The sequence below is a fragment of the Anabrus simplex genome, chromosome 7, assembly GCF_040414725.1.
Source record: "Anabrus simplex isolate iqAnaSimp1 chromosome 7, ASM4041472v1, whole genome shotgun sequence".
NCBI classification, from domain to species: Eukaryota; Metazoa; Arthropoda; class Insecta; order Orthoptera; family Tettigoniidae; genus Anabrus; species Anabrus simplex.
Window position 1 is genome coordinate 236381176 of NC_090271.1, and position 16405 is coordinate 236397580.

At 43.2% G+C, this 16405-nt stretch overlaps 1 protein-coding gene across 1 annotated transcript in view; it reads left to right on the plus strand.

Annotated features, from left to right (window-relative positions):
- The first annotated feature begins 14794 nt into the window (after nucleotides 1-14794).
- FipoQ (F-box/LRR-repeat protein FipoQ) overlaps nucleotides 14795-16405 on the plus strand; it is a 201714-nt gene continuing 200103 nt past the window's right edge. The window contains exon 1 of the mRNA XM_067151622.2: nucleotides 14795-14996. The gene's annotated coding sequence lies outside the window, so the exon portion shown is untranslated. The remainder of the gene's footprint in view (nucleotides 14997-16405) is intronic.

The window sequence follows — 16405 nt, forward strand, 5'->3', positions numbered from 1 at the left end:
GGACTCTTGTATTTCAAAAACTGAAGATGTTATAGACATGAGAATTTGTATTTGGAATCCTTTAAAAATAAAGAAATACGCAATCTTGTGTTTTCAGAAAATCCAATTAAGGATGGGTAAATGATTTGAAAAATGAGTTTAATTCTTTGTATGAGGATACTTATATCACAAAAACGAAGGATGTTATGGACGTGAAAATTGGTGTTTGGAATCTCCTTTAAAAATAAAGAAACACGCATTTTTGTTGGGTCCGAGGGAATCAACTTAAGGGGTTGTAAAAGGAGTTGAGTTATTTTTCTGAGGATGCGAATAAGAAGTGGACTTAAAATAATACACCCGTAAGGGGTTTTGACTGGGAGATGAGGAACGATGACAAAAATATACGTTTATATGAAACCGACCGGGCGAGTTGGCCGTGCGCGTAGAGGCGCGCGGCTGTGAGCTTGCATCCGGGAGATAGTAGGTTCGAATCCCACTATCGGCAGCCCTGAAGATCGTTTTCCGTGGTTTTCCATTTTCACACCAGGCAAATGCTGGGGCTGTACCTTAATTAAGGCCACGGCCGCTTCCTTCCAACTCCTAGGCATTTCCTATCCCATCGTCGCCATAAGACCTATCTGTGTCGGTGCGACGTAAAGTCCCTATCTATATGAAACCGTTTGAATTATGAAGTTAGAATGTCATATGATATCCTAGGTGTTAAATAACAGGAGGTTTGAAACAAATTTAACCCGTCAGATAGTTAAATGGGGGTTAAAATCCGAAAAAAAAAAAAATAATAATAATAATTCCTTCCTCCGAAACGGTTTAACGCACGAAGAAAAAATTCCAAATAGCGCTATATATTTTAAATCCTAGGTGTGAAATAGGAAATATTTTTAAACGTTCCACTGCTAAAGTATCAAATGAAGTTAGCTCCGTAAACTAAATTATTCATCCGTCCAAAACCGTTTGGCGTACAAAGTTGTGATTTTACGAGAAGGGTCTTCTTTTATGTCCTAGGTGTAAAATACCGTATACTTCAAAACATTTCTCCCCTAAGAGGTTTAAATGGTAGTTGACTCTCAAATCACAATATCCATTCTTCCGAAACCGTTTTAGGCACGAACATAACTTTTTTATGAAGGGCTGTCTCTATATCCTAGATGTTAATAAATATTTCAAAATATTCACCCCTTAAAAACGTAATAATTCCTCCATTACTGTTCGATGTACAAAATCAAAATGTCACAGGTTGGTCGCTTTTACGCCCTAAATGTTAAATCAGACATGCTTTTAAACATTCAAATTACCGAGCTCGATAGCTGCATTCGCTTAAGTGCGGTCAGTATCCAGTATTCGGGAGATAGTAGGTTCGAACCCCACTGTCGGCAGCCCTGAAAATGGTTTTCCGTGGTTTCCCATTTTCACACCAGGCAAATGCTGGGGCTGTACCTTAATTAAGGCCACGACCGCTTCCTTCTCACTCCTAGCCCTTTCCTGTCCCATCGTCGCCGTAAGACCTATCTGTGTCGGTGCGACGTAAAACAACTAGCAAAAAAAAACCATTCAAATTCTTCTGTACGGGGTTCAAGTGAGTGGTAGATTATAAAATAAATAATCATTCTCCCAAAACCGTTTGACGTACGAACTGAGGGACTGAGGACGTATTATACAGGCTCAGCTGACAGAGGACTCTCCAAAATGTAATACATAAATTCGTACCTCACGAGGCGTCACTGATCATTTACGGTTTTCGGAGGCGCCGCAGTGCCTAACTTTTGTCCTGCAGGAGTTCTTTTACGCACCAGTAAATGTACAGACACGAGGCTCACGCATTTGAGCATCTTCATATATTACCGGACTGAGCCGTCTTTGAACCTGCCAACTTGAGCTCATAAGGCTAGCGCTCTACTGTCTGAAGTACTCAGCCTGTTTAACTTTACAACAGTGTTATGAATACACATGAAAGTGAATTTCAGTGCACAGAATAGAGTACTTTGTATAGTAAATAGTCAACTGTACAATATATTGTACTATACTATGTTATTTTACTGTACTATATTGTGTAGTATATAATGAACACTGAATTAAAGACAGCAACATCATTCGGACTATTTTCATCCTCACGAAGAAACTACCACCGTATTAAATATAACGATTAAATAGTTGGATTTATAAATATTGCACATCGCACTCGCACTTTATTTTCGCAATTACTAACACACTGACTTCAACAGCAGGTTTGCAAGCTTCGAACAGCACTCCAGGGTGAAAAGACAGTATCGTTAGAAACCCCAAAATTGCCATGTTACACAGTGCCAGTAGTGAGCTCAGGACACATCGAGCTTGGAACCGAGGCTCCTGTAACTTTTTCAGTGTTTTCCCTTGTCCTCATGCCCAGCGGCAAAGTAGCAGAAATGTTTCGCTATGCTCCTTCAGTCACGGAGAGGTTATGCCCGGCTGCTGCTTAACACTGAGACTAGCAGAATAAAATCATATGATGCATGTAATTGCCTGTATTTATGCCATGATGACGTAAATACCTTAAATTCGATTATTTTCTCATGTTAATTTCTACCTGAAAAGCAAGGAGGCTCATATCTTATAAGAGGGTCGGAGTGGGGTGGGGGTGGAACACGTGACCCTGTGCCCTTAAAGACCAGCCGCTAATACACTGCACACTCCTTTGAAGTCGGTCTACCGGGCGAGTTGGCCGTGCGGTTAGAGGCGCGCGGCTGTGAGCTTGCATCCGGGAGATAGTGGGTTCGAATCCCACTGTCGGCAGCCCTGAAGATGGTTTTTTGTGGTTTCCCATTTTCATACCAGCAAATGCTGGGGCTGTACCTTAATTAAGGCCACGGCCACTTCCTTCCAACTCCTAGGCCTTTCCTATCCCATCGTCGTCATAAGACCTATCTGTGTCGGTGCGACGTAAAGCCACTAGCAAAAAGAAAGAAAAAGAAGGAAGTCGGTCTCGGAAATTCCAAGCATGCAGTTGGCGGGAGGAGAAATATCGGGGGAGGCAGGCAGGTTGCATAGAATGTTTGTTTTCTTGTGCCATTGACCTCAGGGCACCATTCAGCGATCTCATATTCTTACTCTTACAGAAAACTTATGATGGTGTTTTCTTTCAACTCTATGGAAATAACATTGAATCAGTTGTGTATTTATGAGGAGACAAACCTGGGAGGAACCTCATGATTTTAAGATTACTGAACTGCACATATTTTTGGTATACAACACTGACGGTTTTTCAGACATCTGATCATAATTTACAGGATATGCTCTAGGTGATTTCCGATGAAAGAGTAGTGTTAAAAATGTTGCAAAGTATGGGCTGGGAAGACTTGGAAGTCTGGAGACGAGCTGTTGGACTAAGCGGAATGTTTCGAGCTGTCAGTGGAGAGATGGCTTGGAATGGCATTAGTAAACATTGTGTTTTCTTATATATAAATGATATGAGTAAAGAACTAGAATCAGAGATAATGCTTTTTGAGGATGATGTTATACTGTATATACTAATAAATAAGTTACCAGATTGTGAGCAACTGCGAAAGGCCTCGATAATGTTGTAAGTTGGACAGCAGGCAATGGTATGATGATAAACGGGGTTAAAAGTCAGTTTGTGACTTTCACTAATAGGAAAAATCCTCTCGGTTTTAATTACTGCGTTGATGGGGTGAAAGTTTTGTATGGGCATCACTGTAAGTACCTAGGTGTCAGTGGCGTGCTGTGAACACATTCGTTACCCTAGCTGCAAAACAAAAAAACAAAAAAAAAAAGTTTTAAATGTAAGCAATCGTAGCCCCCAAAAATCCTCTCGGTTTTAATTACTGCGTTGATGGGGTGAAAGTTTTGTATGGGCATCACTGTAAGTACCTAGGTGTCAGTGGCGTGCTGTGAACACATTCGTTACCCTAGCTGCAAAACAAAAAAACAAAAAAAAAAGTTTTAAATGTAAGCAATCGTAGCCCCCACTACACACTGTAAAGTCAACATTACCATTTTATAAGGCTGCATTTTTCTTGGAAAGGTCTGCCTGAGAAAGGTCTTAAAGAATATTTTCATACAGACACTCGCACATATTTCCAAATTGATATTCACGGCAGGGACGATACCATCATAACTTAATCTATAGCAGATTTTAAACAATGTACTTACAGTTTTATCCGGTGACGCTTCGTGATAGTACAGTCATGGTTTTCACAAAAATACTCTGGGACTGTTTGTTTTTAACTGAAAAAGCCTAACCTAAACTGAATCAGAAAAATTTAATTTACCGTCGCCGAAGTTTTATAGTTTCACTCGCTCACTGAGTGTGCGCACATCAACGACAAGTGAGGGAAAATATTCGTCACGACGTATAACACACGTTATATTAATTAAGAATGACACAGAACTTGAGAAATCTTCACCTATAATCCAAGAGGAACACTACAATATTTCAGTAAATACCACCATTGCAGACAACCAAATACATAATTACACTGACTGACAGAGCAAATGCAACACCAAGGAGGAGTGGTTCGAAAGGGATGAAAGTTGGGGAAAAAACAAAGACGGCACGGACGAATAATTGATGTTTATTTCAAACCGATATGCAGGTTACACAATGCGCACGGCATCGACTCAGTAGGATGTAGGACCACCGCGAGCGGCGATGCACGCAGAAACACGTCGAGGTACAGAGTCAATAAGAGTGCGGATGGTGTCCTGAGGGATGGTTCTCCATTCTCTGTCAACCATTTGCCACAGTTGGTCGTCCGTACGAGGCTGGGGCAGAGTTTGCAAACGGCGTCCAATGAGATCCCACACGTGTTCGATTGGTGAGAGAACCGGAGAGTACGCTGGCCACGGAAGCATCTGTACACCTCGTAGAGCCTGTTGGGAGATGCGAGCAGTGTGTGGGCGGGCACTATCCTGCTGAAACAGAGCATTGGGCAGCCCCTGAACGTACGGGAGTGCCACCGGCCGCAGCACATGCTGCACGTAGCGGTGGGCATTTAACGTGCCTTGAATACGCACTAGAGGTGACGTGGAATCATACGCAATAGCGCCCCAAACCATGATGCCGCGTTGTCTAGCGGTAGGGCGCTCCACAGTTACGGCCGGATTTGACCTTTCTCCACGCCGACGCCACACGCGTCTGCGGTGACTATCACTGACAGAACAGAAGCGTGACTCATCGGAGAACACGACGTTCCGCCATTCCCTCATCCAAGTCGCTCTAGCCCGGCACCATGCCAGGCGTGCACGTCTATGCTGTGGAGTCAATGGTAGTCTTCTGAGCGGACGCCGGGAGTGCAGGCCTCCTTCAACCAATCGACGGGAAATTGTTCTGGTCGATATTGGAACAGCCAGGGTGTCTTGCACATGCTGAAGAATGGCGGTTGACGTGGCGTGCGGGGCTGCCACCGCTTGGCGGCGGATGCGCCGATCCTCGCGTGCTGACGTCACTCGGGCTGCGCCTGGACCCCTCGCACGTGCCACATGTCCCTGCGCCAACCATCTTCGCCACAGGCGCTGCACCGTGGACACATCCCTATGGGTATCGGCTGCGATTTGACGAAGCGACCAACCTACCCTTCTCAGCCCGATCACCATACCCCTCGTAAAGTCGTCTGTCTGCTGGAAATGCCTCCGTTGACGGCGGCCTGGCATTCTTAGCTATACACGTGTCCTGTGGCACACGACAACACGTTCTGCAATGACTGTCGGCTGAGAAATCACGGTACGAAGTGGGCCATTCGCCAACGCCGTGTCCCATTTATCGTTCGCTACGTGCGCAGCACAGCGGCGCATTTCACATCATGAGCATACCTCAGTGACGTCAGTCTACCCTGCAATTGGCATAAAGTTCTGACCACTCCTTCTTGGTGTTGCATTTGCTCTGTCAGTCAGTGTATTTTACTTCGCGCTTAACTCTGTATTCATGCTGGGCAACCTAAATATTTTTCTACGGCTATCGGAAAACATATTCTACACGTGCCATCAATGAATTGCTCGAAAAAATGTATACATTCCGAAATTCAAAAATTAAATCTATTCTTCTGTATTACAATTGATTTCATAAACTGGCTCTATTTTTATTAGCAAGACGATGTGCAAGTGGTTATACTGTTAACTTGTTGATATTTTTCTTGTAGCCTCTAGCGTGTGGCGCTGAATACTTCGAGTGTCAAGTATTAAAACTAACATGCCTTACCTAAGCTAGCTGACCTGTCGCGCTAAATTGCTGTCGGGGTGGGCCCACACTTCGGCCTGGAAAACAGTTGCATATTTACCCATGGGAAGGGAGAGCCTTGTATTAGGCCCCCAGACCCCGGCGCCCGTGCCCGTCTCCGTCCGCGAGCCATCTGTGTACCATATAGAGCCCACAGACCGAAGACGGGCCCCAGCATCCGTGACCCACTCCTCCCTTGTGGATATCACCACTGTGAACTTATAGTTCAGATTAAAACTAGGCTTCATCAGGTCCCCGATCATCATTGTCGTAGGCCAGGTCTGGTGAAGCCTTGTAAGAATAGAAGCATGACCCCTCTACGGATTCTTGAAAGACCATCCTCCGAGTGATCAGAGGAGGCAAGCACTCATACCCGCCATCTTCTTAACATATAAATATAAGGGGAGAAGGCATAGGATGGCCTCCATTGCACATAATGGTGTGCCCCTGTTATTCCTAGACACGCAAGTCTTTGGACACTGTTTAACTTGGTGGTCACAGTTTTACTATCAGAACCTGGCCACCAGACTAAATATGCATAGGTAATCGTGGGCAGTATAATAGAAATAAGCCATTGGACCACCCTCGGTCCTAGGCCCCAAGTCTTACCGACGGCCCTGCGACAGGCCCACATAATCTTGCGAGCCTTATCCACCTTATGGTCTATATGTTTTTTCCAACTCAGTCTTGCCTCGAGGATTACCCCTAGGTACTTAACCGAGGTTGTCTTAACTAATTTTTTCCCAAATAGGAAAGGCTCTGACAGTCCGTCTAGCCTCCTTCTCCTCCTCCTGGTAAACACCACGAGCTCCGTCTTGTCGGGATTGACCGACAAGTCTGTATCGTGGCACCATCTTTCCACCCTGCGTAGGGAGCTCTGTACGAACTCCGAAACCGTACTGGGGAAATTTCCTACCGCCATCAGGCTAATGTCGTCTGCATATCCTTGGACATAAATTTCTGCAACATTTAACCTGGTAAGTGTTCATCCACTACCAGGCACCATAATGTTGGTGATAATACTCCTCCCTGTGGACACTCCCAAATTCAAGGTAATGCACACCCTTATTTTTCCGACAATAAACTATGCCGCTGAGATAAGGACAATCAAAGTACGTGACCAGAAGAAAGTCAACTCCTTCGAAATGCGGGCATACTGAAGAATGCTGAGAATATCTCGGACAGAACATCGTACCAGCGCATCGATCATAGAACAATTACAATTCGGAAATAGATTTCACTCCAGAATTAATGGAAGATACCTGAAATACTTTGGCCATCGTATGCGCCGAGCGAACCATTTCGAAGGCTTGTAGTAGCCAAGAAGACAAAGACGCACATTTGTTCTCGCTGACTGGAAGCCGCACCAGTAGCCCAAAAGAGAAGCCTGGAGAATCACGGCCGAGGCAGCGACATCATAATGCTTTATACCAGAGGTGCAAAGCTGGGCCCCCGTTGAGTATAGCCCAGTGCGGCCGGGCTGGCGTGACGTAAATGCGGGCAGTTTACGTAGCAAGCATACGTCACAATGAAGCGAAAGAGCGAACGCACTTTGCAGATAGGGAGCAGTGACGTTCGATTGTCATTACGAAGCTCTCCTCCACTACTCAACGAAGTGCTGAACGTGGTACAGTATTTTAAAAAAACCTCTATAATCGCAAGAAAACCGACCTTTGATTTATACTGCGCTCGATGTAAACAGTCAGTTTTATTTTCTTATATATTTAAATATTCAAAGAAAACTAACAAGTTATAATTCTTGTTTTACAATTTACAATGGTACGGTACATGGTTTAAGCGTACAAGCTGCGATTTACAATTCCTTGGATGGGAATGACAGTATTTCCGTTTCTTAAAAAGTAAAATTCCTGTTATTCATTCAACAAAAAGTAATATATTTATGTAATCCAAAAAGTTTAATGCTTGGTTTTGCACAGTGTTGTTGTGTTGTTTGAATCTCCGTGTTCACTGAATGTGAGAACAGTATTTTAAACTTATCAGGCGTCCGATGATAATAGCTAGTCTCTAAATGGCGAGGGAGTTTCATATTGAGTGGGAGCATGGATATTTACAATTCGAGATTAAAGCACAACAATGTAAAGGTATCTACCAAATAAATAACCTAACTACCATTTATTATATTATTGCTCTTATTATTAATATTCTAATTGAGGGATCCTGTGATGATCTCTGGCGCCCATATACCTGCATTTTCGGCAAATTATAAATTATTTATATCATCATCAGTATCGTTATTCATTTAATTAATTAATTAATTAATTTATTTATTTATTCACTAACCTATTTTAAAATGCATTTAACTGGAAGTCACCAAGTGGTAATTACATTTAATTATGGTAAAAAATTAATATTTTGATCAATGCAATTTTATTTATATTACAATTGGTCACCCAATAGTGGGACAATAGTTAGTGGTATATTACAGGACCCACATATCACACAACCATACAATACTGTAGGTAATGGCATGACTTCATTCCGTTTCATTTTGTGGTCTTACTGTGCAATGTTCGTTTCAAAGTAATGGCATATATCTCTCAGAATTTAATGTCAATATGCCTATCTATTTTAAACGAAACATCACAGCGTTTATAATCAAAGCGGAACATTAATATTCTTCTATTATTTTATCGAGCCTCCGTGGCTCGGACGGCAGCGTGTCGGCCTCTCACCGCTGGATACCGTAGTTCAAATCCCGGTCACTCCATGTGAGATTTGTGCTGAACAAAGCGGAGGCGGGACAGGTTTCTCTCCGGGTACTCCGGTTTTCCCTGTCATCTTTCATTCCAGCAACACTCTCCATTATCATTTCATAGCATCTATCAGTCATTAATAAAATAACTTTGGGAGTGGCGACCCCATCGTACTAATAGCCTATATATGATTCATTCATTTCATTCCTGACCCGGTCAATGACTGGAAAACAGGTTGTAGGTTTTCATTTTTATATTATTTTATCATCTTTCCACAATTTTGGGTCGGATGGAATGCTTTGCTTTGAAAGCAGTTGTTTCTGTTTTGGAGCAGGATACCCTCAGATTATATTATTATTTTACAATATGTGTAAGTTTATGAACTGCAGTTTGAAACTGATCTTCGAATTCCGTGAGAACAAAGGAAAATATCAGAACGATGACTAATATGTTCCAGAAATTTAACTATCCTGCCACACCCGGAAGCCCGAGTTCGATTCCCGGCTCTGCCACGAAATTTAAAAAGTGGTACGAGGACAGGAACGGGGTACACGCAGCCTCAGGAGGGCAACTGAGTAGTGGTGGGTTCGATTTCCAGCTCAGCCATCCTGGAAGTGGCTTTCCGTGGTTTCCCCACTTCTCCTCCAGGCAAATGCTGGGATGGTATCTAAATTAAGGCCACGGCCGCTTCCTTCCCTCTTCCTTGTCTATCCCTCCCAATCTTCCCATCCCCCACCAAGGCCCTTGTTCAGCATAGCAGGTGAGGCCGCCTAGGCGAGGTACAGGTCGTCCTCCCCAGTTGTATGCCCGACCAAGAGTCTGAAGCTCCAGGACACTGCCCTTGAGGTGGTAGAGATGGGATCCCTCGCTGAGTCCGAGGGAAAAACCGACGTTGGAGGGTAAATAGAAGAAGAAGAAGAAGAAGAAGAAGAAGAAGAAGAAGAAGAAGAAGAAGAAGAAGAAGAAGAAGAAGAAGAAGAAGAAGAAGAAGTTGAACTGTCGGAAGATACAGGACAACTGTACACAGAGTTAAAATTTGAAATTCAAGGCCGAGTCGGGAATCGCTCATCTATGAAGTATATACGCGCGAATGCTAATTTTCTAATATTAGTCATTGTATTTCTCTTCAAGTTCCGTAATATTAGACTGCAAATATTTAGCAAAGTTTCTTAAAAGTACATAACATAATACATCAACTTGTTTACAAGTATTTCTATCTTTGAATTTCACCCTACTATTCTATACTTTATCAGTGAAAACAATCTATATATATAAAATAAGAGTTTTGTCTGTACATTGCTCAGAATTTAAAAAGAATGGTATTTCTGTAGCGGTCGTGTCCATAATAGCAAGGAAATGCACTTTTTAATTTTCCGTAATGTCTGTCTGTCTATCTGTCTATCTGTCTGTACACACATCACGAGAAAACGGCTGAAGAGAATTTAATGAAAATCGCTATGTAGTATCCGGGAATAAGTCGTTACAATCTAGGTCATAAATAATTTTATTCACGCTGATACAAATGGTAGTTTAGGGGAAGGCCTAAAATTTAATTCTCAAATATTTATGTTATTAGTGATCCCATCTTAATGAAAATCGGTATGCAAAGTCGGAAAATAAATCGCTACAATCTAGGCTATAAATAATCTTATTCACACAGAAAAGAAATGGTAGTTTAGGGGAAGGCCTAAATTTAAATTCTCAAATGTTTATGTTAGTGGTCCTATCTTAATGAAAATCGGTATGACTAGCAACAGAAGTTATATAGTATTAAATTTCCGATCATTTATGTCATACATTTTTACCGTACCGGCTATGATAACAGAGATATTCATGAATTTGGATTTTTGTTGCTAAGTCCTTATCAGCGCCAAGTCACGAGAAAATGTCTGTTAGGTCATCAGCCCAGAGGCTGGTTGGATCCTCAAATAGCACTACCAAAGGCTATGCAGTTATAGGGAAACTGCAAAAACCAATGACAGAGGCCAAATGAGGCGTACTAGGCAAGATGAGGAGTGAGGTAGTTTGCCATTGCTTTCCTCACTAGACCAGAAGGTGCCACTGGAGCACGACTGATCCTATGAGCAACACCTTTCATAACACTCAGACACTAGTTGTGCCCCAAACGTCATTACTCAGCACCACGCAACCCCAGCAGCTTCCATATTGTCACAGCCATGGATGAGACTGGGACTTCGGTGGAAGCTACACTTTGCTCTGGCCTGTGCCAAGAGACGGATACAAAAATACTGCATCCATCAAGAAATGGCAACATGCGGCGAGAAAAAGGGTAAACAGAATTTAATGAAAATCGCTATGTAAAGTCAGGGAATAAGGAACTACAGTCTACGCTATAAATAATTTCGTAAGGCGCCCTAATATCACAGAGTCGAAAGAAAACTAAATGTGAAGGCCTACCATAAAAAAAGCTCATAACATTGAACAACAATAACATTACATTGACCATTGTTTGTTGTGATGTGCTTTGTGTCTTCCGTTGCTAGTCATGTCCGATAGATGGGATTACTGTTGTATACCGAGAATTTTTTAAAATTTGCTTTACGTCGCACCGACACAGATGGTTATTATGGCGACGATGGGATTAGGAATGGGCTAGGAGTGGAAAGGAAGCGGCCCATGCTGTAATTACGGTACAGCCCCAGCATTTGCCTGGTGTGAAAATGGGAGACCACGGAAAACCATCTTCAGGGCTGTCGACAGTGGTTTTCGAACTCACTACCTCCCGGATGCAAACTCACAGCTGCGCGCACCTAACCGCACGGCCAACTCGCCCGGTTGTACCGAGCATAACAGCCTGCCTGAACATTGGCGGGAAGTAGCTGGAGAGTTAGATAACTTTCTTCTTGAGTATGCCACTCCTCCGGTTCATAAATTTTCTGATACTACTGGTACGTAACAAATTGGTTCATCATAGCATTCGAGATATTCAATCCCTACCTGAGGCACTGATTGGAATGAGCAGTGTGTATATTTAACGGAATAATGACAGAGGAGTGTTCACGGCTGTCTTCTGCCTGGTCATTCCAGTACTGGAACTTTGGACTGTCAGATCGGCACCGTAGTACTGATCGTTAAAAGTGAGAAAATGTGCGGTTTTTCATTTGTGCGAGTATTTTATATGATAACATTGCTTTTAATCCCTACATTCCTACTGACGTTTTTGTAATGGCCTAAGTTCACTGTAGTTAGGAAAATCACAAAGACAGTCTTTCTGAGAATCCCGTAGCGAAGCACGGGTACAACAGCTAGTAAACAATACGAGAGAAGAATTTAGGTTTTGGGCTAATGATATAGATGTTAAGACCCTTTAAAAACAAGCATCACAAGCATTACAGTTAAGTTTGGCTGTTGAAAAGCCTTCGAATCCCAAATGTATTCTGCAATAAATATTTGAGACAAAAAAAAATGTCGTATGGCTTTTAGTGCCGGGATATCCCAGGACGGGTTCGGCTCGCCAGGTGCAGGTCTTTCTATTTGACTCCCGTAGGCGACCTGCGCGTCGTGATGAGGATGAAAATGATGATGAAGACAACACATACACCCAGCCCCCATTCCTTTGGAATTAACCAATTAAGGTTAAAATCCCCGACCCGGCCGGGAATCGAACCCGGATCTTCTGAACCGAAGGCCAGTACGTTGACCGTTCAGCCAACGAGTCGGACATTTGAGACAGTTTAGCTTATGAAAGTAAATGCCCTTGTTTGGCTGTAATTTCACTTACCTTTGTTACGATAATCTCTCAGTTAGTTTAGAAACATGTCGGATGTCTAGGTACATTCCGAGACATCCCGCTCAGCGACAATTTTCTACGTATGATAATCATTCATTTGATGTGAGTCCTGTGGTGTAGGGTAAGTGATCTCCTAGGATTTGAACGCATAATGCACAACAATCCTAGCATTTGATACGTACGTTACAGGAAATGCTGGTCGTGATCTAGTATAGATAATTATTCTCGTAGGTATTCTATCCTCCTCCATTCGCTTCACATGGCCCCACCATCGAAGCCGATAATATGCGTACAGTTTCACCCATCATGTTTATCACTAACTTAGCCTGTATCTTCTAATTCGCGAGTACCTTCCTGCCATTGTTTCCACCTGTTTGTAGCAGTGATCATTCTCGCTAGTTTCATATCCGTTACTTCCAACTTATGGATAGCATATTCTGGGGCCACCCAGCTTTCACTCCCGTGAAGTAAAGTCGGTCTGAAAAACGAGCGATGTAAGATACTGTAGTTTTGTTTTACAGAATACTGTTGATCGCTGCACTCTCTCTACTAGCATCTGTGCCATTTTGTAATCCCTACCTCGGTTTCTTCCCTATTGACATCACTTTAGTCTTGAAAAAACTCATTGATGCACCTCCATTCAGGGTCCAAGGCATTAAATTACAGACTTTAAGCAGATCACGTCGCCGACATAGCCCAAATTAACCAAACCCCATGGGACAACAGCCTCGAAGGACCTTGGCCTACCAAGTGACTGCTGCTCAGCTCTAAGACTTGCAGATTACAAGGTGGCATGTGGTCGGCACTACGAATCCTCTCGGCCGTTATTCTTGGTTTTCTAGACCGGGGCCGCTATCTCGCCGGCAGCTAGCTCCTCAATTCTAATCACGTAGACTGAGTGGACCTCGAACCAGCCCTCAGCTCCAGATAAAAATCCCCGACTTGGCTGGGAATCGAGGTGGTAATTACTGTTCGTTTCACAGGTGGTGGTGGTAATTGTTTTAAGAGGGAGTACAGCTGGGCAACCATCCTCTATAATCAGAGGTACCGAGCTCGATAGCTGCAGTCGCTTAAGTGCGGCCAGTATTCGGGAGATAGTGGTTTCGAACCCGACTGTCGTCAGCCCTGAAGATGGTTTTCCGTGGTTTCCCATTTTTAAACCAGGTAAATGCTGGGGCTGTATCTTAATTAAAGACACGGCTGCTCCCTTCCCACTCCTATCCCTTTCCTGTCCCATCGTCGCCATAAGACCTATAATAATAATAATAATAATAATAATAATAATAATAATAATAATAATAATAATAATAATAATAATAATAATAATAATAATAATCAGAGGGAGAAAATGGAAAGGGATCCAATACTTCGACAAATGAAGGTATCGGCCAAAGGAAGACAAGGGCAACGAAGGGTTGGAAATGAAAAACTCCTAGGCCTCGAGTGTTCTAATGCCGCCGGGGTCGGAAAAGAACAAGAGTTGACCAAGGAAGTCGGATAGGATAGATGAAAGTGAGAAGCCTGGCACAAGTAAGTGGAAGCAATGCCAGGAATCAGCTTAGGGCCACGTGGTCGCCAACCCACGCTCCCAAGTTGAGAACCCCTGGGGCCTATTTTAGTCACCTATTATGACAGGGGGAGCCGGGAATCGAATCGAAGCCGGGGCTTCTAGGTAAGAGGAAACCACACTACCCCTACACCACGATGTAAAGATACTATAGTTTCGTTTTACCGAATACTGTTCATCCTAACTGCGAGCTTTGCTGCACCTACACCACGCGGCCGGCATAGCCCAAATTGCTTACTATACTTCCACTCAAAATTCCTCCCGCCTTTCAGCACATAAATGGATGTATAGTTTATTGGTACTGTACTTGGATAAACTACCGCCCCCTAGCCGGGGTACATTCAGAAAGACATTTTCACCGTGTATTTTTGAGTCTCACTATACGTAGATACGGCGTTACCCTGAAGCGAATGTACGTCGTACTGGTATTACTTCTCAGACCAACAGAGCCACATGCAACGAAGGACGTGCCTGTCTGGAGTAGCGAGCGTTATTTTTAGCGTTTTCCTCTCAACTCGACTTTCCGCAAGGGGTATCGGGGCAGAGCGCCTGGCATCTCACTCTGCGGGACGTCTAACGCTTCACCACGACACCCTGCATCTTCAGCGACGTCAAATTTTGTGTATTAGCCAAGAAAATCTTAACGTATTGCGGCCATAGGACTGGTTTGTTCAAGTGCCAAGAAAGAAGCAGCAAAAAAGAACATGTGGATCTGCTTGCTTTGTGTTGACCATTAAGGAGTTCAAGGACACACTACAGGTTGGTAGACACTAACTCGTTGTTATTCGAAGAATAAAATTCAGTCGCACGCTCATCAGGTCATTTCTGTTATATTTCATTTGCCAAGAGCTATTTTAGAAACTAACAGGGTCAATGCATGGCTAAGAATAGCACACCGAGCGGAAATGCCAGCACGAGTTATGCAGGAAAACTCTCCCAAGGGTCATTTCTATGTAAATATTTGTTTTTAGAGTAATGCTGTTGTCTCCATTCCACACATTGATTTGATATAGCTTTATCCCTCATTTGTCTTTTCTGTTCGTCATCTTCATGTCTTGGTCTCCTGCTACCACATTCTTCTCTCGAAAACCGCTTGTCCCTTCTTCTACCACACGCTGGTGGACTTGGTCCTGTTTAACGACCGGATGCCCTTCCTGAAGGGATGTATTCTGGAAGTGTGATGTGTTGTGTCCACAGGGAGAGGAGTGTCAAGCACGAACACACAGTCCCCGAGTCAGACAATGGAAGAGCTCGACGCAAGAAGCCGGGCGATCACCTTTAGCTAACCTGTTTCAGATCTTTCACTTTTTGATCTGATGTACTCGTCTCATTTGAAACATTCCTCTAGGGCAAGTGTACGCATTTTTTGTATGTTGTTAGATTTCGTGATTTAGCGCTGAAATCTTCTTGAGCTACTGCTTGTTGATTTAGTCAAACAACAATGTGTGAAATACTTGTATTTGTTTGAGGAGATGACGTCCTAAATAAGAGTACCGGTACTCATTTGGAAGATAAGTGAAATGGAAAGAGCTTATTCAAGCATTCAACACAAACATTGTTATCTGCAAAGTTCACACACGCACTTTCGACGTGAGTCAGTGTCGACATCTGACTGAATTCAATATTGACTAGATATTGAAGACAAATACAAACTATTACAATAAATACAGGTTAGGTCGTCGTGTTCATCATCGTCGAAATCCTCCACTTCGCGGCTTTCTTCTTCCACTTAGCATCTTTGATGCCTACCTCTTTGGTCGTTTGCTAATTGTCTTAGCATCATCTTCTAGAGTCATTTCGAAGGAGCTGGATGTGATTATCACCGCAAGTGGCGAAGTGGAGCCTTTCCATTGTCTGACTCGGAAACTGGATGTTTGTGCTTGACACTCCTCTCCCTGTGCACACAACACATCACATCACACTTCCAGAATACACCCCTCAAGGAACGGCATCCGGTCGTTTATGAGCTTGGCTTTGAAATGCAGTTTCTTCATTCTAGGCTCAATGTCAGCTGATTATTGTTGTACAATTGACAGTTCCTGCTCCTTTTAGCTACAGCTAAAGGAAGAATTGCTGGAGACAAACAAAGACACACAAGTAGAGTAAATTCTGCGAACCTGGTGTAATATCTCGGTGAAATACCTTCTGCCCAGCCCCAAGGATGCAGA